We start from the raw sequence: 23,364 nt of genomic DNA, 5'->3' as shown, positions 1-23,364 counted from the left end.
GTCCTATTGGGTCACCTGCCTCAGGGCTCACCTCAGACCAACTCCCCACCGAACAGCACAGCCAGCTTGGGATCTTTCTCATAGGATATGGGAACCCAGTAAGTCACTGGGGCCCCTCTGTAACTTCAGTTGCTCTGAGCCATGAGGGCCCAGAGTCAGGAACTCTGCGTAGCATGTGCGCCCCAGCCAGGTAGGCCATATCACCAGGGCCTGTGATGTGCGCACACCCTAAAAATGGGTGCCGCACCAGGAACCCGCGAAGAACCCCGAACAACGGCCTCAGCCACAGAAATACTCCTCCCCAGCATGCCCCACGAGGGAAACGCTCCTCCAATTGGCTGCTGAGGAAAAGCGGCTCCGCCTGGACCCCTCCAGCGCCACCTGCCATCCAGAGATAGAACTACATCTCCGGAGCACAGAATGGCCCACAGGACAGTTCAGGGCTGGCGACAGCCAAAATTTAAACAGATCAAACCCCAATGAAAGCAAATAACTCCCTCATCATACTAAATTTGACATAGCACCTGTACTAAAAAGTACACAGGCGCTACACTTAAAAAAAAAAAAAACCTACAGATCAATCACACCATACATCAGTAGATCTTCAAACTCCCCCCAGTTCTTTAATATTTACTCCAAAGACACTACATCATCAAACCATAAAAGTACTCCTAGTGTAGTATTTATTGAACCAGGTGTACATAAAAGCAGAATATTGCACTCCCTTGTTAATGTGCCCAGACTCGGCACCAATGTAAGCAGCCTTTCTGACATACAGCACCACTTGTTGACCGGTGTGCGTTCCAACAGCCGGAAGTTCGGCCTTAGAGCCTCGACTAGTTTTAATAATCACATCTTCAGGTAGCGTCCTAGTGAATGCAATATTCTGCTTTTATATACACCTGGTTTCATCAATACTACTGTTAACAACAATAGTCTCCTGCACTCAAGGGCGATGCAATGGCGCTAGATGTAACACAGGATCTTGAAGGTTCCAAACGCACAGACCTTGCTGCCCTTAAGGGGTCAGGGGAACCCAATGGAAAACCAGTAAGAAAAACGGAAAGGCAGCGCACCAGCCCTGCACATTGCCCAAATGTTGTTTATTATAGGATTTGTAAAGGAGTAGTAAAGTCAGAAGGTTTTTTATCTTAATGCATTCTCTATCGGAGCCCCATCTCTGTCCAGCGATGTGCACGAGTGTCTCGGCCACCCAAGACTCTCCCTCCTTATTGGCTGAGACACAGCAGTGTCGCCATTGGCTCCCGCTGCTGTCAAAGTAATTTAGCTAATCAGGAGAGACAGAGGCAGCGGGCCGAACCACAGCTCCGTGTCTAAATGGACACACGGAGCTGAAGCTCTGCTTGGGTGCCCCCATAACAAGCTGCTTGCTGTGGGGGAACTAAACAGAAGGGAGGGGCCAGGAGCACAGAAGAGGGACCAGAGAAGAGGAGGATTTGGGCTGCCCTGTGCAAATCCACTGAAACAGAGCAGGTAAGTAAAAACAGGTTTGTTATTTTTATATAAAAATAAAAAAACATGAGACTTTGCATCCATTTGGGACCCAGATATGCTTTTATGACCGATTTGTGAGTATATATATCTTTTTTCACAGCGCATGTCTATGGACTTTTTCATACTTTTGACACATGTATAGTGTGTCACTTTTTTATGAATTACTGCGTTTATGGGTGTTTGCGCCTTGCCATTTTTGTTTATATTTCTTAGGTGTGCTTACATTTTGTTTTATTAGCTAAAGTTTTACAGGCTGCCATTTTGGAGGCACCGCGCCTCTCTCTTTTTTTTTTTTTTTTTCTTTAAAAAAGGATCTTCTAGCTGCCAACAGAGTTGAGTAATGTTAACACCACTGACCATTAGGGTAATTTCAATTATCTTCCCGTTTTTTAGACTCAACAGGAAGTGAGGGAAATCTCTTCTACAGCTGTCATGAAACAAGTGTCCTCATTGGAAGATATTCCATCTATTCCCCAAAAATTTGAATTTCCCTTCACATAAATTTCCAGTGCACAAGTGACAATTATAGTTGGGACCCAAACATCAATTAAAATCTGACAGTGATACTAACCGCTCAACACTTTATCCAAATAAAAAAAAAAAAAAAAAAAAAATCAAGTTGTGGTAAAAGCGATTGTAATTTTTTCTATAAAAACAACAAACATGTCATACTTACTGCTCTGTGCAGTGTTTTGCACAGGGCAGCCAAAAATCCTCCTCTTCGAGTCCCTCCGTCCTGTTGAGTGCCCCCACAGCAAGCAGTTTGCTATAGGGGCTCCCAAACCAAGCTGCAGCTTCCTGTGTCAATTCAGACACATAACCTTTGTTTGGCCAGCACCTCTCTTCTGATTGGCTAACTGACTGATTGACAGCAGCGGGACCCAATGGCTCCGCTGCTGTGTCTCAGCCAATCAGGAGGGAGAGTCTCGGACGTGAACATCGCTGGATAGAGATGGGCTCAGGTAAGTATTAAGGGGTGCTGGGCCGGCTGCTGCACACAGAAGGCTTTTTATCTTAATGCATTATCTTCAGCCTTTACAACACCCTTTAGGCTCCATTCACATCTAGGCGGACGAAATCGCTGCGTTTTGTCGCCGCAAACCGCATTTTGTACCACGATTTGCGGCGACAAAACGCCGGTATTGTCCGCCTAGATGTGCCCCAGATTGACCGCCTCTATGGAGATGCTTCCCATCTCCTAGCCGAACGCCGAAAGACGCCTGAAAAAAAGGTCCGGGACCTTTTTTCAGGCGGCAGGCGTCCGGCGTGGAGATGTGAACCATCTCCATAGAGGGAAATGAGTTTCCAGCCCTCTGGCGGCAGCGGCGTAGCGCTACAGGCGTAAAAACGCCTAGATGTGAATGGGGGCTTAGTTATACTTTAAAGCAGTTCAAAGACATAAAATGACAGGAGGACAACATTTGAATGCTTAGGCAGCAAAGACTCACTTCTTAGAGGAAGGGGGATATTTCGGAGCACCCCTCTCCTCCTTCCCCAGCCTCTCTGCACTGTAATCAACGTGTGGCGTTAAGAGGCATGAAAGATCTGCTGCCTGGTAATTATCAAATATTTCCCCAGCCACATAAGATTTTTATATACACACACACACACACACACACACACAATTATATTATATATACACACACACATATAGATAAACACAAAAACACACCAAAAAAACTGAAATGCACTTACTCACAACCAGATGTCTTCTGCGACTCCTCAACAGATAAGAAGAGTTTCTTCACACCTACAGCACAGAACAACGATAAATTTGATGCACAGTGCTACACAACCATAAAATAGGCAAAATGAAAGCAAAAGCAAAAGCAAATTTGAATTTGTTGTGAAGTGTGCTTTCTTTTTCTAGTTGAATGCCTCTGAGAAAAAATGAGTTGGGCGTGGTTTACACTGATACGATTTCAGATGCGACTTGGGTCGCACCGAATTGCAGGACAATGGAAAACACATTTCTTCCAATAGTGCCAGTTCACATCAATGCAGTGCAGCTGCAATGCATCTTTGGGGAAGGGTCCTGTGCTATTTTGGTGCGATGCAGTGGTCCAGAGACTTTAATGACAGGACATCAAAATCACATCTAAGTAAGTTTTTGATGCGTTGTGTGCGATTTGTGTTGGTTGTTACCAGCAAGGATGAGTCATTGGTTATCAAGGAGCTGGCACCTGCCGGCATCCCTGCTGTGAGGAAAAAAAATAGATTTTTTAAGGGGAACCCCACCCCCAAAATAAATTGTGTGGGGTTCCCAAACAAAACCCGTACCAGACGCTATCTGAGCATGCAGCCTGGCAGGCCAGGAAAGGGGGAGGGGGACAAGTAAGCACCCCTTCCTCCCCTCCTGATCCATACCAGGAAACATGCCCTCCACTTTTGTTAAGAAAAAACATTTCCTCTCTGGATCATCAATATACATTGCAAGGATTTTAACAAACTTTGCATGGTGGTGCATTGCTTCTTACAGACTTTACCCGCATGAGACAAAACCAACTCCAATAAAAATTTTTTATTATACAAATATTTATAAAAGAAATTGCAACGATTGCATTCACAATACATTTAAAAGCAAATGCAATAGGATACATCAGTCCCATTTAGGATCACTAGACAAACACAATATGCTGGTCTGTATGTCTCTGGGACTGGAGATGTGTGTATCGTATCCACAGGTAGAGGTGTTTCACAAAGAGTGCATTGCTTCCTCAGAACCCGTATGTGGAGTATCATATACTGACAGTCATGCCAGAGAGTTAAAAAATAAAATAAAGAAAAAACTGCGCTAATATAAAAATAAGTGCCAAGCTGCTACAAACAAACAAACAAAGCCAGCAAGATAATAAACAAAAATGTAGCGCTAACAAACTCAAAATTATATAGTACCAAGTGATGTAACAACTCTCATAATGTAAGAGCATAAATATAAACAATTGGCATAGATAAAAGTGACTAAAACAATGCTCAATGTAAAACAAAAAATATAAACGTATCAAAGTCTATATTATAAAGATGAGTGAACATCAGATGGAATGATTGATGCAGGAAAACAGGTGAGCTGCAATCCAGTGATTAAGATGCAACAGGTGTGCAAGTTGTCTGTAGAACCCCGTGAAGATCACAATCACATCAAAGTATGAAATGGGTAAAACACGCTTACCAGATGGTGTTGGACTCTACTACCTTACAGCAAAGAGTCAGCCAGACATTGTGGTCTTTGGAAGCCGGGACCACTAGAAACCGGACTTGGATCCTATGCGGGGCTGGAACTCCAATGGAATGGACAACAGGAACCAGCAGTGCTTGAATGATGTATTTGCGTCAATGCCACAGGCTCTGAATACGATCTTTGGACCATCGATCAGGAAATGCAGGCAGAGGACGTAGTTAGAGCTCCAAATGAAGCCATGGGGTGGATGATAAAAAAGGAAAAAAGAACTCCAATGGTGCAGGTCAATTAAAACCAATAGGTTTATTTATAAAAGTCATAAAAATGACAAAGATAAAAGTGATCACGTACAGGGGTAGCAATGTGGGGTGCTCAGAGGCAATACCCGACGCGTTTCGGCTCGGTAAGCCTTCAACAGGGGCATAAAGATGCACCCCCACATTGCTTGCTTAAATACACATAGTGGTTACAAGGCCCTCCCCCAATAGGGTGGTGCCAAGATACAGGATATGATGTAACAAGTATGCATTGTAACAAACATATAAATAAATAAAAAACACAATAAATCTCCAATCTAATATGCATAAAATACCGATATCACATGCAACACATACAGTAAATCCCAACATAATGCATATATCATATTAGTCGGGGCTAATATTCTGCAACACTTTATAGTTCAGCAAGAGACAGCATGACTTATACTGTGTCACCAAACAGGAAATTCTCTAATTAGTGTCTATGGGGACACTGCACCATCGCGGTATATTGTGAATGATTCACAATCGATGAAGCACCACGATAGAGCATTACAGACTGCCACCTATATATGGTAATCCTCATACTGGAAACTATAAAGTTCCCCATAGGTGAATTCACAAATGAAGACAATGCATACTATGACATGATGTAACTTTGAATGATATGCAACATTTTAAAAATCAGCAGAACCAAACATAGCTCATAGTTGTGTCACCAGACAGGGAAACTTCCTGAATGTTAAGTATGGGGACACTGCACTACCATGTTGCGTTATGGCCTTTATATAATCGATATAGTGTAAAAACAGTCCGTCAGCAACCTGTCATCAGTGGATGACAGTGCTGATATATGGAATTAAAGTCCCCCATGGATGGATGAATAAATGGGGAACAACCCCGCAATAACTCAGATCGGTGCAGCGCTGGTACATACAAACCGCGCAAGCACCAATCAGACGAGGGGGGGGGCGTGGCCAGGAGCCGCGCCGGCCAGTGAGCAGATGCCTCCCGATAGCCTATCAGACGTGAGAAAATACACGTACCAATAGGGCATCAGGGGGCGTGCCTTGTAGTCATAGTGTCCGACAGAGAGCTAGGGACCTAGCCATGCCGACCGGAGGGTGGGTGTACATCACGCAGCCGCGGCCTCCAAACGGCGTAAGCAGTGGGGCCGACAGCATGTGGCGTGACGAATCACCGCCAACCAATCGGAGGGGCCATGATAGATCACACAAACTCACAAGCTGTAGCAGCCCAGGGCTGTCACACACACCCAGTGAGCAGACTCGCAACAAGACTCCAAAACGGAGTCATATATGCCAAGTGCTGAAAAAATCAGACACTTAGATATATGTCTCTAAATTAGGGTGGGATATCAACCAATAGGGCCTGTAGAAAAATACTATGAGTAAATTCCCATAGAACGGGAAGTGTCAGAAAGATTTTTTACATACAATACAAAGGTGGCCTCGAATGTCCCGCCCAGACTGGGACAGCGCAGGCCACCAAATGACTCAGTGTTAAATTAGAAGACTAATAAGAGTAATCTTTACGGCGGAGAGACAACATGGATAAAAAGTTATCAACCACATTAAGTCTGCACTAGTAAATGTTGAAAATGAATAGACCTGAACCTAACAAAAATCTAAAGATAAAAAATATAAAAATATATATGAAATTCTTTCCATGAATCCATAGCAGATGGAATTACACATGGAAAAGAGTATGAAATATAGCACATATGGGGTAATATAAAGAATATATAAAGAATATCAAAAATATTCAAAAAATTATTATATAGAGTGGATACAAGAACTCAAAGTGCTCACCCCTGGTTGATGTAACAATTGACGTCCCATTCGACGTTCATACCATATGGGGTATAGCACTTGAGCTTGTGTATCCAAAAAGTCTCAAGTCTTGAGACACCCCTGATTCTGGAATCACCTCTCCAATGGGGAACGAATCTATCAATCACCTGAAATAATGATCCCTTAGGATCAGAGTGATGGTGTTCGAGATAGTGCCGTGACACCGTATGTTTGGGACAACCCTTTTTAATCTTTGCTATATGCTCATTAACCCTGATAGAAAAATTCCTTATAGTCCGTCCCACATATTGGGATTTGCAAGGACATGTTATGAGATAAACAATATAGCTTGTAAAGCAAGTTGTAAACTGCTTCATTGTATATATACGACCTGTCACTGTTGAAGAGAATGAATCCATTTTACGTCTGACTGTAGTATTAGTGACACAAACGTTGCAGGAACGGCATGGATAAAATCCATTAGCCTCGGGAAAGAAAGATACCTTTTTTGGGGGATCAATAGTGTTAGGGGCTATGTCACTTTGAACCGAGCGGGCACCCCTGAAAATGATGCCAGCTCTGTTCGGTAGTGATGGCCCCAAAATCCTGTCATTAAGAAGAACTTTCCAGTGGCGATTTAAGATTTTACTAATCTCATTATGTTGAATGGAATAACTGGTGAAAAAGGACCACTTAAAACTCTCCTGTTTGGCCATCTTGGGTTTAACCTGTAAAAGGGAAGCCCTGTCCGTGGCAGAAACAGAATTAATGGCATCATCGACCAGTGCAGGTCGATACCCTTTGTCAAGAAATCTAGTTTTTAACATATCACTCTGAAGATAGAAGTCACTGTCCCTGGTGCAATTCCTCCTAAGGCGGAGGAACTGGCTCCGTGGGACAGATTCTAACCATCTCTGGTGGTGACAGCTATCGACCGGAATGTATCCATTCCGGTCGGTAGGTTTAAAATACGTCTTGAATTCCAATCTGTCATGGGTGGTGGTGATCTCCAGATCCAGGAAATGAATTGAAGTGGGACTGGCCTCATAAGACAATACGATCCCCCGGTCGTTATCATTCAGCTGGATCATGAAAGCATCTAGAGATTCCCTATCACCCTTCCAGAGGAAGTATGCCATAGTATGCATTGTCTTCATTTGTGAATTCACCTATGGGGAACTTTATAGTTTCCAGTATGAGGATTACCATATATAGGTGGCAGTCTGTAATGCTCTATCGTGGTGCTTCATCGATTGTGAATCATTCACAATATACCGCGATGGTGCAGTGTCCCCATAGACACTAATTAGAGAATTTCCTGTTTGGTGACACAGTATAAGTCATGCTGTCTCTTGCTGAACTATAAAGTGTTGCAGAATATTAGCCCCGACTAATATGATATATGCATTATGTTGAGATTTACTGTATGTGTTGCATGTGATATCGGTATTTTATGCATATTAGATTGGAGATTTATTGTGTTTTTTATTTATTTATATGTTTGTTACAATGCATACTTGTTACATCATATCCTGTCTCTTGGCACCACCCTATTGGGGGAGGGCCTTGTAACCACTATGTGTATTTAAGCAAGCAATGTGGGGGTGCATCTTTATGCCCCTGTTGAAGGCTTACTGAGCCGAAACGCGTCGGGTATTGCCTCTGAGCACCCCACATTGCTACCCCTGTACGTGATCACTTTTATCTTTGTCATTTTTATGACTTTTATAAATAAACCTATTGGTTTTAATTGACCTGCACCATTGGAGTTCTTTTTTCCTTTTTTATCATCCACCCCATGGCTTCATTTGGAGCTCTAACTACGTCCTCTGCCTGCATTTCCTGATCGATGGTCCAAAGATCGTATTCAGAGCCTGTGGCATTGACGCAAATACATCATTCAAGCACTGCTGGTTCCTGTTGTCCATTCCATTGGAGTTCCAGCCCCGCATAGGATCCAAGTCCGGTTTCTAGTGGTCCCGGCTTCCAAAGACCACAATGTCTGGCTGACTCTTTGCTGTAAGGTAGTAGAGTCCAACACCATCTGGTAAGCGTGTTTTACCCATTTCATACTTTGATGTGATTGTGATCTTCACGGGGTTCTACAGACAACTTGCACACCTGTTGCATCTTAATCACTGGATTGCAGCTCACCTGTTTTCCTGCATCAATCATTCCATCTGATGTTCACTCATCTTTATAATATAGACTTTGATACGTTTATATTTTTTGTTTTACATTGAGCATTGTTTTAGTCACTTTTATCTATGCCAATTGTTTATATTTATGCTCTTACATTATGAGAGTTGTTACCTCACTTGGTACTATATAATTTTGAGTTTGTTAGCGCTACATTTTTGTTTATTATCATGCCAGAGAGTTGCATGTGTCAACAACGTCTGGGAGAGGACACTGGGGCTAAAGCTTCTCACACCAGGTGTAAAGGATATGCAGTGAATATATACTCCATGCATAGCATATGTACCAGAGATGTCTATTAGGGCCCTTTCACACGTACGAACCGTATGTCCGCATTTTCATCCGTCCGTTGTGGATGAAAACGGGACATACATGGGTCCCTATGTGATTACGGGTGTCAGCAGATGACCATCCGCTGACACCTGTAATTTTTCTGCCTCCGCAAAGATCCGCATTTTCGGAGACGGAAGAAACCCCTATGTTTCGCCCGTCTGCCGGATCGGATCGGATGAACGTGTTCATCCGATTCCCCATAGGGGAGAGCGGAGGAAAGACAGGGCGGTCCCTGCACAGTGTGCGGGGACCGCCCTGTCAGCTGCCGGCTCAGCAGGGATTTTACGGAGGATCCCTGCTGAGCTGTACGGACACACGGAGCGGATCATTACTGATCCGCCCCATGTGAAAGGGCCCTAAGAGTGCTTCCACACCCACTACGGGTGGCCAAGGCACAACAGATACCACACATCAAAAATCCCTTCTCACCAAGAGGGGGAGATTTATCTTATGTTTTTGTTTCAAAAGTTTTTATCGAAAAGAATGGTTACAGAACAGGAAATATAATGCATTGTCATTGTTCAATAAAATGCATATTTGCGGACGCAGCCGCTGTGTAGAGAAAATAGTAAGAACAGTATGAACAGTACAAACAGTATAAACAATCAGGAAAGCACAGCAAGTCAAAAACGTTTTCATATGCAAACATGCACATGTCAGGGACACATTGTAGGGAAAAATGAACACAGAAGAAGTGACCCAAGGGTCGTTGATGGCGGTCATCCAATGTCAAGGGTCTAAGTGAACAATGAGGAGATATGTTTATCAATAAGGGTAGGATTATACAACCAGGAGAGTATGTGGACGGATCAGAGTAAGGAGGAAGTATGTTGGGGGATAGGGGGTCTGGGGGGAGCTGTCACCATGCGTATGTGTGTAGTAGGTTGACCTCTAAGAGAGAGGGGCCGAGATGGGAAAGGAGCAGTGAAGAGAAGTCCAAAAGGGGTAGAGAAAGGACACAGGTATAGGGATCGTACGGTGTCTCACCACAGCTCTCGGAAAATGCCTAAGAAGCGGACGCTTTATATTTGTCTGTTGTGGTAAAATGTAGCCAGCATGACCAGAGTTCGGTGTATTTAGATGGCGTAGCGTGCGCCTGATGTATCAGTTCCTCCATTTCTGCCGTCTTATGTATACGTTTGAACAGATAGATAGGGTTGGGGGTTCTGGAGAGTTCCATTTTGCCGGGATACAGAGCTTTGCTGCGTTGACCAGGTGCATGGCCAGGGATCGTATGTAGGTCTTCGTTGGAATGTTGGAGTGGTGGAGCAGAAACTGCGCTAGCGATAATTCAAGGTTGTATGGTTGGTAAGTCGATGGACCTCCTTCCAAAAAGGCTGCAGTTTATAACATGACCACCAGATGTGTAGGAGCGAGCCAATCTCAGATCCACATCTCCAACATTGTGGGGAAACAGAGGGGAAAATGTGATGTAACCTAAGGGGGGTCCTGTACCATCTTGAAAATATTTTAAAAGCGTTTTCTTGCACTTCATGTACATTCACCACTTCCTTATGCATACAGGAATATATGGCTTCCCAGTCTCGGTCCGTTAGGTCAATGGAAAGCTCCGTCTCCCATTTATGGCTAGCCCAGTTAAGTTTTGGACGTTGGTCTAGGAATAGCAATGCATACATAGAGGAGATCAAGTGAGTTAGAGATGTAGCGCTTAGGCAGAGTGCCTCGAAAGGGGTGTGTTGTCGGGACCAGTCAGGTTTTGGGTTGGGTCTGTCAAAAAAAATCTAATTTGAACATGGGTCCAAAAGGGAAATGATCCATTCACCATTTTGGTCGCCAGAGTCACATGGGAGACGAGCTGGTCATTGTCAAAAAAATGTACCGCACGGATATGCGTATGAGGCCAAATATCTAACAAAAAGGAGGAAGACAACCCTTGAGCAAAATCAGGATTGTGCCTAAGCAGGGTCATCGGGCCCAGAATAGAGGAGATTTGATACTTAGTACAAGCCTCACAGAAAGACGCCAGCGTTGGAAAAATAAGAGGGTGAGCTCGGTAGGGTGGGGGGGTATGGGAGAGTGGGATAGGTGACAAAGAGTGTTCTAGCCGTACCCACGCTTTAGTGGCAAGATGTACGTTCCAATCAACGATCCTAGCCAAGTGACATGCTTGTTGGTATTTGCGGAGGTCTGGGAGGCCTATGTTCCCTTTGAGTTTAGGGATGGTGAGCCTGGCGTGACTTATGTGTGGTCAGAGTCCACCCCAGATGAAGTCAGTACATGCCTTACGGTACGTGGAGAAGAATGCCTGTGGGAGCTTGATCGGAACTGTTTGGAGCAAGTAAAGGATTTGGGGTAAGACATTCATTTTGATTGGATCTTATGTTTTATATGGCTCAGCCACAATAGGGTCTTTCAAAAATGCAGGGCGACTCATACAGGTCTTCCCATTTCTAAATCCCAAGGTGTGGATGCCGCAAGCCATTATCCCTCCTAATTGCCACAAACTACCTTGTTATTCTAAAGAAATAGTGGTTTGTCCGTGTCCATGTGCAAAGAGAATGGGAGTGATTTTATAATTATCAATCAGCTGCTGCACCTGCAAGGCTGAGGAAAGTGGCAAGGTCTGTATACCTTTAGACGCGATTTCCTTTGGGAATATCTCACCAAATTTTTTTTTTTCTTGCAGAGGATGCTCGAAATCTGACTTGGTACAGAAAAATCAGTGAGCCAATCACACAAGCATGAAATTACATTTCAGGGGGGCGTTTTGTACACCATCTGTATACAAAATACCCCAGGTTGCCATATTGCATTAAATTTCATAGAAAATGACAGCAATGCACAATATGATCTGTGTAGCAAAGGGCCTGGTCGGAATTGGGAAGGGGGGCACAGTGCATTTATTTTTTTTTGGTCTGCACATTTGTTTACACTCTGCTGTATTGTCCCCGAGTTCATCACCAAATTCAGAATATATTGTTGCCATTTCGCTATAACTCTCTCTTAGCATGATGTATTAAGACAGAAAAGAATGTAGTAATTGTGTGATACTAATTTATAATTATCATGTTGAAGGCGTTCCAGGAGTGAAACAAAAAATAAAAATATATATAAATTTACACAAAAAAAAAAAAAAAAAAAGCATGCACACACACACACACACACACAGCCATTAGACCTCCGGAAGCCTACAAATAAAACAGGTCAGTTAAAAAAAAAAAAAAAGAAGATTTTGTTTTATAGCTTTGTGTCCCGTACAGTTGGACTAGGATACACAAGGTACTGTCAACAGATATGTACAGTTGGTGCATCTAGTAAATCAATACACAGAAGTCATTGAATGATACAATTACATTCCCGGTTCCACAGAGGCAGTAGTAAGAGGACGGTTTAGCCAAGAAATCTGTAAATTTAAATTTTGCTGACCAAGTTGTGTCAGGCCCTTTCACGCTGATCAGTTTTAAATACGGTTTTTCCATTTAAAAAAAAGAAAAGTAGAAGGTTATGCGTTTTTACAACAGTGCAGTGTGAAACAGCCAAAACACAACTGAAATGCAAATGACTGATGTGAAGTGTAGCATAGGATTTAAAGGGATGCATTTTTCTTCAGCTTTTCTTACTAAAAAACTGATTGGTGTGAAAATTGCCCTAAGCTGCAAATAATAAATAAAAATATAGGAATCGAGGCATTAAACTCTTCCTGAAACATTTCATTTGGCTGTCGCAGAATAACTGAAACATTGCCGATGGCTTGGTTCACACAGCTCCCTGAGCAGAGAGCTGCTGACTGTCAATCACACTGGAGCGCTGAGCTGTGGAGGGGAGTGGCTGAAAACGAGTCACAGAAGTGCAAAACAAATTGCGCTCCTGTGACCCATAGGAGAAGCCCAGCAAAACTAGCTCAGGTTAACCTTTAAAGCGGAGTTCCACCCAAAAATGGAACTTCCGCTTATCCCACTCCTCACCCCCTTACATGCCACATTTGGCATGTAATTTTTTTTGGGGGGGAGTGGGGGCTTCAGGAGAAGGGAACTTCCTGTCCCACTTCCTAATTCCGCCGAGGGGCTGCAAAGGCGATTAAGCTTAATCGCCTTTTGGCCGCCCCTCCCTGTAGGCGATCGCCTGTCCAATCAAACAGCACAGCGCCGGGCCGCGCGCGCATGCGCAGTGCCGCTCACGCATGCGCAGTGGGTGCCGGCCGCGAAGCCGAAAGCTGTCGCGGCCGGGTGCCCACAGTGACAATGAAGACCCCGGCCGGGGAGGGGGGGAGAGGAGCGGAGCCCCAGCCGGCGCGTCGCTGGAACGATGGAGCAGGTAAGTGTCTGTTTATTAAAAGCCAGCAGCTACACTTTTTGTAGCTGCTGACTTTTAATAAACATAAATATTGGCTGGAACTCCCCTTTAAGTGTTGGTGAGGTACTTCTAAAGGACGCACAGCAATGAAAGAGCAACACCGCTCCAGGTGAAGTGATCCTCTCTCTGATGACTGGGTGCTGGCCCAGTCTGCAGTCTGAGCATATTATCCAATATACAAGAGAAGATGACAATTGTATTGCACTGAAATATCTGGGCAATTTTTACAGTGATACTTTTTTTTATAATTCTTCACCAATCCAGCCTGCACATGCACCAAGGCACAGAAATCCAAATATGTCAAACTCTGCAGGGTTATATGTGCCATAAACTATATAGATGCTGCACATATACACCTTTGGAAAAATTGTGGGGTTAATTTGTGTAGCAACTAACTTACAAATCATACAAACCGTGCAGCACTCCAAATTAAGTGTCCAAATATTAAAACAATAGTCCACGAATATCCCAAAGAATCATTAGAGTGTCATCATGTGTATGACAAGAAAAATGGCCACTGATCAGAAATCCATGGTGTCTCCACCAAGAGAACCGCACAAAGTGCTCAGAATAAATCAGAATCACCAGCAAGAAAAGTTTCAAAGCTTCTCCTCCAAATGTTGCAAGATCACAGAGATGCCACTTTTAGGGGATACTTGTCCCCTAAAGAGGTGTGTGGAAGACATTCCATTGGATTGAGGTCTTTATTGTGTTTATTCGCCCATCACATCCATTCATCCAAGCATAATAGCTGCGTTCATAGCAGCACATAAATTTTGGTGAGTGCGCACTGCATGTGGGGGAAGCATTCCGATTCACTGAAGTGTGTTGGTTCATGCACTACTCCATGCACTGTGCCAAATTGCGATGGCACTGAAAGCTGAAAATTGGTCTGGGCAGGAAGGGGGTAAAAGTGCCTGGTATGGATGTGGTTAAAATAAAAAAAAGTTTCACTCACCTGCTCTGTGCAACGGTATTGCACAGAGTGGCCCTGAACTAGAGCTGCACGATTCTCAAAAAAATGAGAATCACTATTTTTTTGGTTAGAATATAGATCATGATTAACATCATCTTTCACATTATACAAAAAAAAAACTTTACCGTTACGTTTTTTATTCAATAAAGTGTATTTTATTTCTCCAAAAATTGCATTTGAAAAGACCACTGCGCAAATACAGTGTGATAGAAAATATTGCAACAACCACCATTTCTTTCTCTAGGCTAAGTAATTATTCTAAGGGGGTTCCAAGTAATTTTCTAGCAAAAAATGATTTTTTTTTTTATAATTTTTTTATTTTTCAACAAGGGCCCTTTCACACGTACGGACCGTATGTCCGCATTTTCATCCGTCCGTTGCGGATGAAAACGGGACACACATGGGTCCCAATTTGATTACGAGTGTCAGCGGATGACCATCCGCTGACACCCGTAATTTGTCCGCCTCCGCAAAGATCTGCATTTTCGGACGGAAGAAAACCCTATTTTTCTTCCGTCTGCTGGATCGGGTCGGATGAACACGGACATACGGTCCGTGTTCATCCGATTCCGCATAGGGGAGAGCGGAGGAAAGACAGGGAGGTCCCTGCACAGTGTGCGGGGACCGCCCTGTCAGCTCAGCGGGGATTTTACGGAGGATCATTACTGATCCGCCCCGTGTGAAAGGGCCCTTAGACTTAATTTCCATGGATGTTTTTACAGCCACTTTGTTTAGCCTTTTTTACAGCTTAAAAACGCCTGTCCATGTTTTTTTATTTTTTTGAGCTGGTAGCGTTTTTGAGCGTTTAACGTCTGCTGTTTTTACAGCTCTAATGCTGGAGCTTCAAAACGCACTGGTCCTGTTTTTTTTTTCAGCTTAAAAACGGCTCAGCCATCTACAGCTCAAAAACGTCATGGTGGGCATGAGGACATAGACTAACATGGAGAGCAGTTTTTAAGCTGCAAAAAATGCTCAGAAAAGTGGCTGTAAAAACATCCAAAAACGTCCATGGAAATGAAGCCTTATAGGAAAGGAATAAAGAAAACAGACAGACACAAAAAATAAATCTTTACATATTTTGACATATCCTCCGATAAATTCAACCAAAAGAAAATTAGTACATTCGATTACCCCTAGCCCCACCAACTCCTCCTTTCTAGGGTAATATCCACTAGGGGTGGGGAGGACAAAGCGAGACATTTAGTCTAAACCATAGTAAGGAGTGAGGTGAAAAAAGAAACAAAGTAATGAAAGAAAAAGGAGGGGGGGGGGGGGTTCTTCCCCTCTAAATTTTCCTATGTCTGATCATGGGACGAGGCTATCCCATGGCCCTGCCTGTTGGCTACTATCTCACAATATTCCATCCACCCCCCTTATTTATAGTCCATTTCCATTTCCTTCCCTAAAAAAAAAAAAAAAAAAAAAAAAAAAAAAAACCTAACAAACAATGTTCCCCCCCCCCCCCCCCCCATCTCATAATTCCTATCAATTTGCTTCTTCCCTTCCTCTGAAGAAATCAAACTATTCCATGGTGACCAAATTTTCATATATATTTCTTTTTTTTCCCCTGTTTGTCCATACTAGATCTTCCATCCAGTTCACCTCTTCCACCTTTTTGAGCCACATACTCACAGTAGGGGGTTGTATATATTTCCATTTGAGCGGTATGCATGCTTTAGCGAAGGTGACATAGGATGGAATTCCTGTACATTTCCCTCGGGATCTCTGATAAATGCAAAAGAAATAACGCTGGATCCCCATGCATTTCTGCCTCACTAAATTTTTGATTAATCTCTCGGACTTCCTTCCAGAATTCCTTAACTCTAGGGCAGGACCAAAAAATATGTAACAAGGTTCCTTGTTCTGACATCTCCAACACTCCCCTGATATATTCGGGAAACACCTTTGAAGTATTTCTGGGGTTTTGTACCATTGTGAAATAATTTTAAAGTTTCCTGTAGTTTTGTACATGTTGCTGTCTTAACCACTTAAGACCCGAACCTTTAGGCAGCTAAACGACCTGGCCAGTTTTTGCGATTCGGCACTGCGTCGCTTTAACTGACAATTGCGCGGTCGTGCGAAGTGGCTCCCAAACAAAATTGGCGTCCTTTTTTCCCCCACAAAAAGAGCTTTCTTTTGGTGGTATTTGATCATCTCTACGGTTTTTATTTTTTGCGCTATAAAGCTTTTGAAAAAAATGCTATGTATTTTTTACTTTTTGCTATAATAAATATCCCTCAAAAATATATAAAAAATGTTTTTTCCTCAGTTTAGGCCTATACATATTCTTCTACCTATTTTTGGTAAAAAAAAAAAATAAAAAAATAAAAATCGCAATAAGCGTTTATTGATTGGTTTGCGCAAAATTTATAGCGTTTACAAAATAGGGGATTCTTGTATGGCATTTTAATAAAAAAACATTTTTACTACTAATGGCAGCGATCAGGGGTTTTTTTCGTGACTGCGACATTACGGCGGACACATTGGACAATTTTGACACATTTTTGGGACTATTGTAATTTTCACAGTAAAAAAGCATTAAAAATGCATTGTTTATTGTGAAAATGACAATTGCAGTTTGGGAGTTAACCACTAGGGGGCGCTGAAGGGGTTAAGTGTGACCTCATCTGTGTTTCTAACTATAGGGGGCGGGGCTGAACATGTGACATCATTGATCATGTTTCCCTATATCAGGGACAGCGCCACAGCTCTCCCCGTTCTTCAGCTCCGGGGACCGATCTCGGGACTCCAGCGGAGATCGGGTCCGCGACCCAGAGCTGGGCACTTAAAGAGGACGTACAGGTACGTGCTTGTGCACAGCTGTGCCATTTTGCCGACTTATATCTGCAGGAGGCGGTCCTTAAGTGGTTAAATATAGATTGTATCATTTTAGCTTTTTGGTCCTCCGAAAAAGGTCCTCCCCAGGTCTATTTCCCATTTACGGAAAAAGGACAACTGAAAATTCTCTGGCGTTTTAATCAGTAAAGCATACATTTTAGATACTGCGTGCGTAATTGGTTCTTTTTCCATGCATTGTTTCTCAAATGGTGTTAAACTGTGGTCCAAGGAGCATGGTGCTACTGCAGTACTTAGGAACCGTTTTAATTGTGCCGCTTGCCAAAAATCTAATTGGAAAGGGCCATTTCTATCAGTTCCTGCAATGTTGGCCAGTTGCCTGATCTCATAAAATGTGAGGCCTGGGGGCATGGCCTGGACATGGCTGAGTGAAGCTGCCTTTTGCTTGAGCTCCTGGCCTGGCCCTTCCTTTACCGGCTAAAAAGACGCTAAAAAATCAGCATGCAAGAAGACATAGGACAAGAGCTACAACCCGGGTGACCCGTTCCAGCCGGGGATTTGCACCGGTACTTCCAGCTTCAGCCACGGATCTCTCCCGGAGCCAGGGCAACAGCACCACGTGGCGCCGCACGTGGAGACCCAGCAGAGGCCTGAGACGATCATGAGTGGGATTCCTCCCCGGACAACCGGGCACCATCTAGTCGACATCCGGCGACGCTGAAGACACCCCACCCAGACATGGCGACACCAGCGCAATCTTCCGGGGGTGCCACGTCGGACTAAGACACCCGAGCGCTTCTGCAGGCCCTCCCCCACCAGATCGGGCATAGAGACGCTCATCCTCAGGCTGGAAGAGACCCACCACCGCGACTTCCAGGAGGTGAGGGCAGAGATGTCCACCCTGTCCACCCTGATACGGGTGAAGTCTCACCCCGTATCCACGGATGAGACTTCACTTACCGCGCTGGAGCTCCGGGTCGTGGGACTGGAGAGGGCCAGGGATCAGCACAGAGACATGGCGGTAGCCCTCCAACTACACCTGGAAGATGTCGAGGAACGAAACAACTTGTGGCTCTGGGGCATACCTGAATCGGTAGAGGCGGAAACCCTGGGTGAGAAAGTGCAGGACCTGTTCCACGCGGTGCTGGAGGACCCGACAGGAGGGGTGGAGATTGACAGGGCGCATAGGGCCTTAAGCTCCAGATCGGCGGACCCGGACAGACCCCGAGATGTAGTGTGCAGGCTCCTGAGGTACGCACAGAAGAAACACATACTGCGGAGAGCGTGGGAGCAGGGTGAAGTACTACTGGAAGGCGCGCAGACCAAAAATTCTCCCCGATCTTTCCAAGGCGACATTACGACACAGAGCCATGCTTCGACCCATTCTGAATGTGGCGAAAAAGAGGGGGTTCACCTACAGATGGGGCTACTCGCTCTCAGCAACTTTCCGGAAGGACAGATCGACCTTCACCCTGCAAATGCCGGCGGATCTTCCTGCTCTTTTCCGGTTCCTTGAGGCAGAACAGGTGCAGGTCCCGGACTGGCTGCAGATCCTACCATGCTCCGTCGGCAGATCGGGCCCCTCTACATACAGAGCCGCTGCGCAGCCCGACAGCAAAGGTCTGGCAGGAGAAGACACAGAGTGCCATCGGGAGAGGAGAGAAGTGAGTAGGCCCTGGGCCGCAATCCCCTGATCATTCTCTAACCCCCACTTATACCGGAGACTGCTGTGATACCCCAGTGTGAGTTTCACAGGAGCCGCACGAATTTCGGGCTGATCTGGGGAGCGCAGGCTGGAGCTTGTTGGGGTTCTTGCCCTGCCCCCACCCCCTGCCCATATGCTTTGTTTCCCTCCCTGGGGGGGATGCAAGGGCTGGCAGCTGACCCCTGATGTGACGGAGGAGCGGAACCCACCACACCAGGACCTTTGCCCACTTTGAACACACCCCGGCACCCCAGGCTGCAGCCCCCGCGTTGTTAGGACGCGCCCTGTAGTTTGGAGGGACTCAATAATATCCCCCTATTTCTGACACCGTTTTACTGCATCCCCCCCAACGATGCAAGCCATGGCGGGCGTCCACCTGCTCCATCCCCACCAACAGACACTCAGCGGATACGGAAGAGACTGTCGGTGAGGGTTCATAGACTGGCCAGCATGTGCCAGACCACACCATGCTTGACTCTGATACACCTAGAGTTATGGAGGCAGGGGCACGGGGTGAGGCAACGGAGGAGGGGTGGCGGTGGGCCTGAAGTTGCATCCTTGTGATCCTCTTCCCCTGATTCGCGAGTATGGACACGCTGACTATAGTATCACTACATGCCAAGGGACTGAACATTCCCGAAAAAAAAAAAGAATGCTTCTTCGTGATATGCGCCGACTGAGGGCGGACATTGTCCTGCTTCAGGAAACGCATTTAAGAGGTAATAACTTACCCATACTGAAAAACAGATACTACCCCACGGCTTACCACTCCTCATACGCTACAGCAAAGTCCAGAGGGGTCTCCATATTGATATCCGCCAGGGTGCCATGGTCACACGGAGACGTGAAACCGGACACAGAGGGACACTCTCTATTCCTGAAGGGTCGGATCGGGACGATACAGATCACCATTGCGAACCTCTATGCCCCGAACGAGCACCAAGACAGATTCCTGGCGAGACAGCTAGAACAACTGACACGCTTTGCAGAGGGACAGCTTATTGTGGGGGGGGGGGGGATTTCAATGTTCCCCTGACGCCGACAGAGGACACTTCCACTGGTCTGTCCTCTACTTCGGGGGACCTACGCAAACGCATCCACGCGACGTTTCATTCCACTCAACTGGCGCCTATTCCACCCAGGAGAGAGAGATTACACCTTCTTCTCCAGACCGCATCAGTCCTACTCACGTATTGACTACTTCATGATACCTCACAGACACCTGTTGGCAGTCAAGGACACCTCGATTGGGTCAATTACGCCCAGATAGTTCAGAGACACCCCTGGAGACTGAACGAGAGCCTCCTGCAGGACCCTGACACCATGACGGATGTGGTAAGAGAAATTGTACATTTCTTCGACACGAATAACACCCATGACAGCGAACCAGGGGCTGGTATGGGATACCCATAAGGCTGTAGTTCGGGGGTATTCTTATCAAGCACGGGTCTAGACTTTAAAGACTAAGAACCGAACAACTCAATACACTGCTTCTCAAACTACAGGCCCTGGAGACACAGCATAAACAGGCACCGACGGGTGAGTTGAGTTCTGAACTTGACACTATCCGCAGACAAGTTACTGACATACTGCAATATAAAGCCAAGGCGGCGATGCTAATCTGTAGGTGTAAAGTCTATGAGTCAGGTAACAAATGCAGAAGAATGCTAGCCCATCCCTGGGCAACCACTTGGCGGCTCTGCTTAACAATCTGAGCACAGGGACAAAATTACACATATCCACCCTGCAGGCACAAATAGCTGTGATTCCTAAGGACGGGAAAGACCCGGGTCAGTGCGGTAGTTACCGCCCGATATCACTGCTAAACACCGACCTCAAACTCTTCACCAAAATAATTGCATCTAGAATCCAACAACATCTGCCCGACCTTATACATCTCGACCAAGTAGGTTTTGTTCTGACCAGACAGGCTAGGGACAACACGGCCAAGGTACTGAACCTGCTGCATGCCGCCAACACTACAAAGACCCCTTGTGTTTCAATAGGAATGGACACCGAAAAGGCGTTCGACCGGGTTAGCTGGCAATTCATGTTTGTCACCTTGAGACACATAGGTATTGAAAAAAATTTGCTAAACTGGATAACTGCAGCTTACACGAAACCGAAAGGTAGGGTCAGGGCGAACGGGACGCTATCGGACTCATTCCCGATCACCAACAGGACTAGACAGGGCTGTCCACTTTCGCCCCTCCTCTTTGCACTGTCCCTTGAGCCTTTAAGACATGTTAGGTTGAATCCAGATATCTCGGGGATAAAAGTGGGAGACGACCAACACAAAGTCTCGGCCTACGCCGACGACATGCTATTCTCGCTGACGAAACCGTCAATATCACTACCCAACCTAATGCGCAAATTTAATAAGTACGGGAAGTTATCCAATTTAAAAATTCATTTGAACAAATCGGAGGCGATGGGAGTGGGAATTTCTCAACCGCAACTGTCGCACCTCCAAAGCAGTTTTAACCTGAAATGGACAGACACAGACCTGACGTATTTATGGCACGCGCATACCCCCGAAGTTACCCCACGTCTTTAAACTCAACTTTCCACCCCTACTTAAATCTGTCCAAAAGTTGCTGAATCTCTGGACCACTGGCCTTCACTCTTGTTTCGGCAGATGCAATATACTCAAAATGACCATATTGCCTAAATTTCTTTACCTTCTGCAAGCCCTTCCAATACATATTGCGGCGGATTACTTCAAACAAGTCCAATCCACGTTTAGGACTTTCCTGTGGGCGGGGAAACATCCTAGATTGCACAGAACAGTTCTCTCCCTCCCCAAGCAATATGGGGGGCTGGCAATGCCAGACATGCGTACATACTACCACGTGGCACATTTTAACTGCCTCATTGGAAAAAACTTTTTTCAAAGAAATAACATTTCTAACAGAAAAAAACACTGTGCAGAAACAATGAAAGTGTAAATGCTGCCAAGTACCAAAAATTGCAGATACAAATTAAAGATTTACAACATGAAAAGTTGAGTCCCACATGGGCTCAACGTAGATTGGGACATAAACAGTTTTATAAACAACTCTTAAGATTTTGAGTTTATTTCACCATTTCTTTTTTAGCTTTTTTAATATTAAACTTTTAAAAAAAAAAATTCATTAAAAATATTTTATATCTATTTTTATTCTCTGCCTTGAACCTTGAAGGGTTATTATATTTTATATACCAGGCTAATAATTGTTTAATACATATGTTTTTTATATGTTGAAGGCTACTGTATATATATATTGGCGTCCTTTCCCGTTCTCCCTAAGCTGTCCAGTTTAACTGTGAGCTTAATATGTATTTTTTATTTGTCTTCTCCTATTTGGCCACATGATGGCAGCACTGTTTTTCCACCGCTTTGTTTCCCTATTTTTTAGCAATTGTCTGCTTCAGGCGAGGCTTGCTAATGGTACTATTGCCTTCCCTTTGCCCATCAGTCACTTTCTCCATTTTTAGTAATGGAGGATTGCGTCTGAGAAGGGCAGCCTCGATTCAGCCGTTTTTTCCCATTTCCAAAATGGCAGACCGTGGGTATTTAAGGGCAGACGTGACGTCGGGGACGCAGCAGCCAATCCCCGAAGACGTTATCCTGTGACGAAACGCGTAGGCGTGGCTTGCGTCCCGACGCTATCTCGTCTCACATAGTAAGCAGGGACAGCGGGAGAAATTGAGGAGAAGACGCCGAGATCAGCCAATCGTATAGGCGGATGCTATACTTTTATGTGCATGTTATATCAGCTCAAATTTTGATGGTACTACCTAGGATCTAAGAACCGGACACTTCTCAGTCTTGTTGGGAGACTATAAAAATAATCCTGTGCCCATATTGACCGCTGTAGTGGTCAGTATCTTCGGTAAGCAGACTACAATACCTCATCACTTGGGTGTTTTGCTTTGGTGGATAGATCGTTTGGACTATTTTGGATGTCACATTTTGAATATTACATTGGCGATTCACATTGGATTTTATATTCACTTTTTGGATTTCCTACACCATTCACCACCATATGTGTATGGACTGCACTTATTCACATGTTTTTTAGTATGAACTTTTCTTTTTGTACTTCATTGGATAATTTTTATATATATTATATATATATATATATATATATATATATATATATATATATATATATATATATATATATATATATATATATATATATATATATATATATATATATAGTTTGTGTTTTATACATATACCTTAGTTCACAGCGTGGGTATCACTATCTATTATTAGTTTTTGCGCTGTA

The 23,364-nt window shown here is 44.5% G+C and overlaps 1 protein-coding gene across 3 annotated transcripts in view; it reads right to left on the bottom strand.

The window, feature by feature from the left end:
* TRAF2 (TNF receptor associated factor 2) overlaps nucleotides 1–23,364 on the bottom strand; it is a 123,308-nt gene that overhangs the window by 71,573 nt on the left and 28,371 nt on the right. For 2 of the 3 annotated variants that reach the window (XM_040324487.1, XM_040324489.1), the window contains exon 3: nucleotides 3,211–3,265. The exons of the other annotated variant lie outside the window; for it this stretch is intronic. The gene's annotated coding sequence lies outside the window, so the exon portion shown is untranslated. The remainder of the gene's footprint in view (nucleotides 1–3,210; nucleotides 3,266–23,364) is intronic. 3 annotated transcript variants of the gene reach the window in all.

This window comes from Rana temporaria, chromosome 9, assembly GCF_905171775.1.
Source record: "Rana temporaria chromosome 9, aRanTem1.1, whole genome shotgun sequence".
In the NCBI taxonomy this organism is placed as follows: domain Eukaryota; kingdom Metazoa; phylum Chordata; class Amphibia; order Anura; family Ranidae; genus Rana; species Rana temporaria.
The sequence above is the reverse complement of the archived record's forward strand: the minus strand, read 5'-3'. Positions and strand labels throughout refer to the sequence as shown.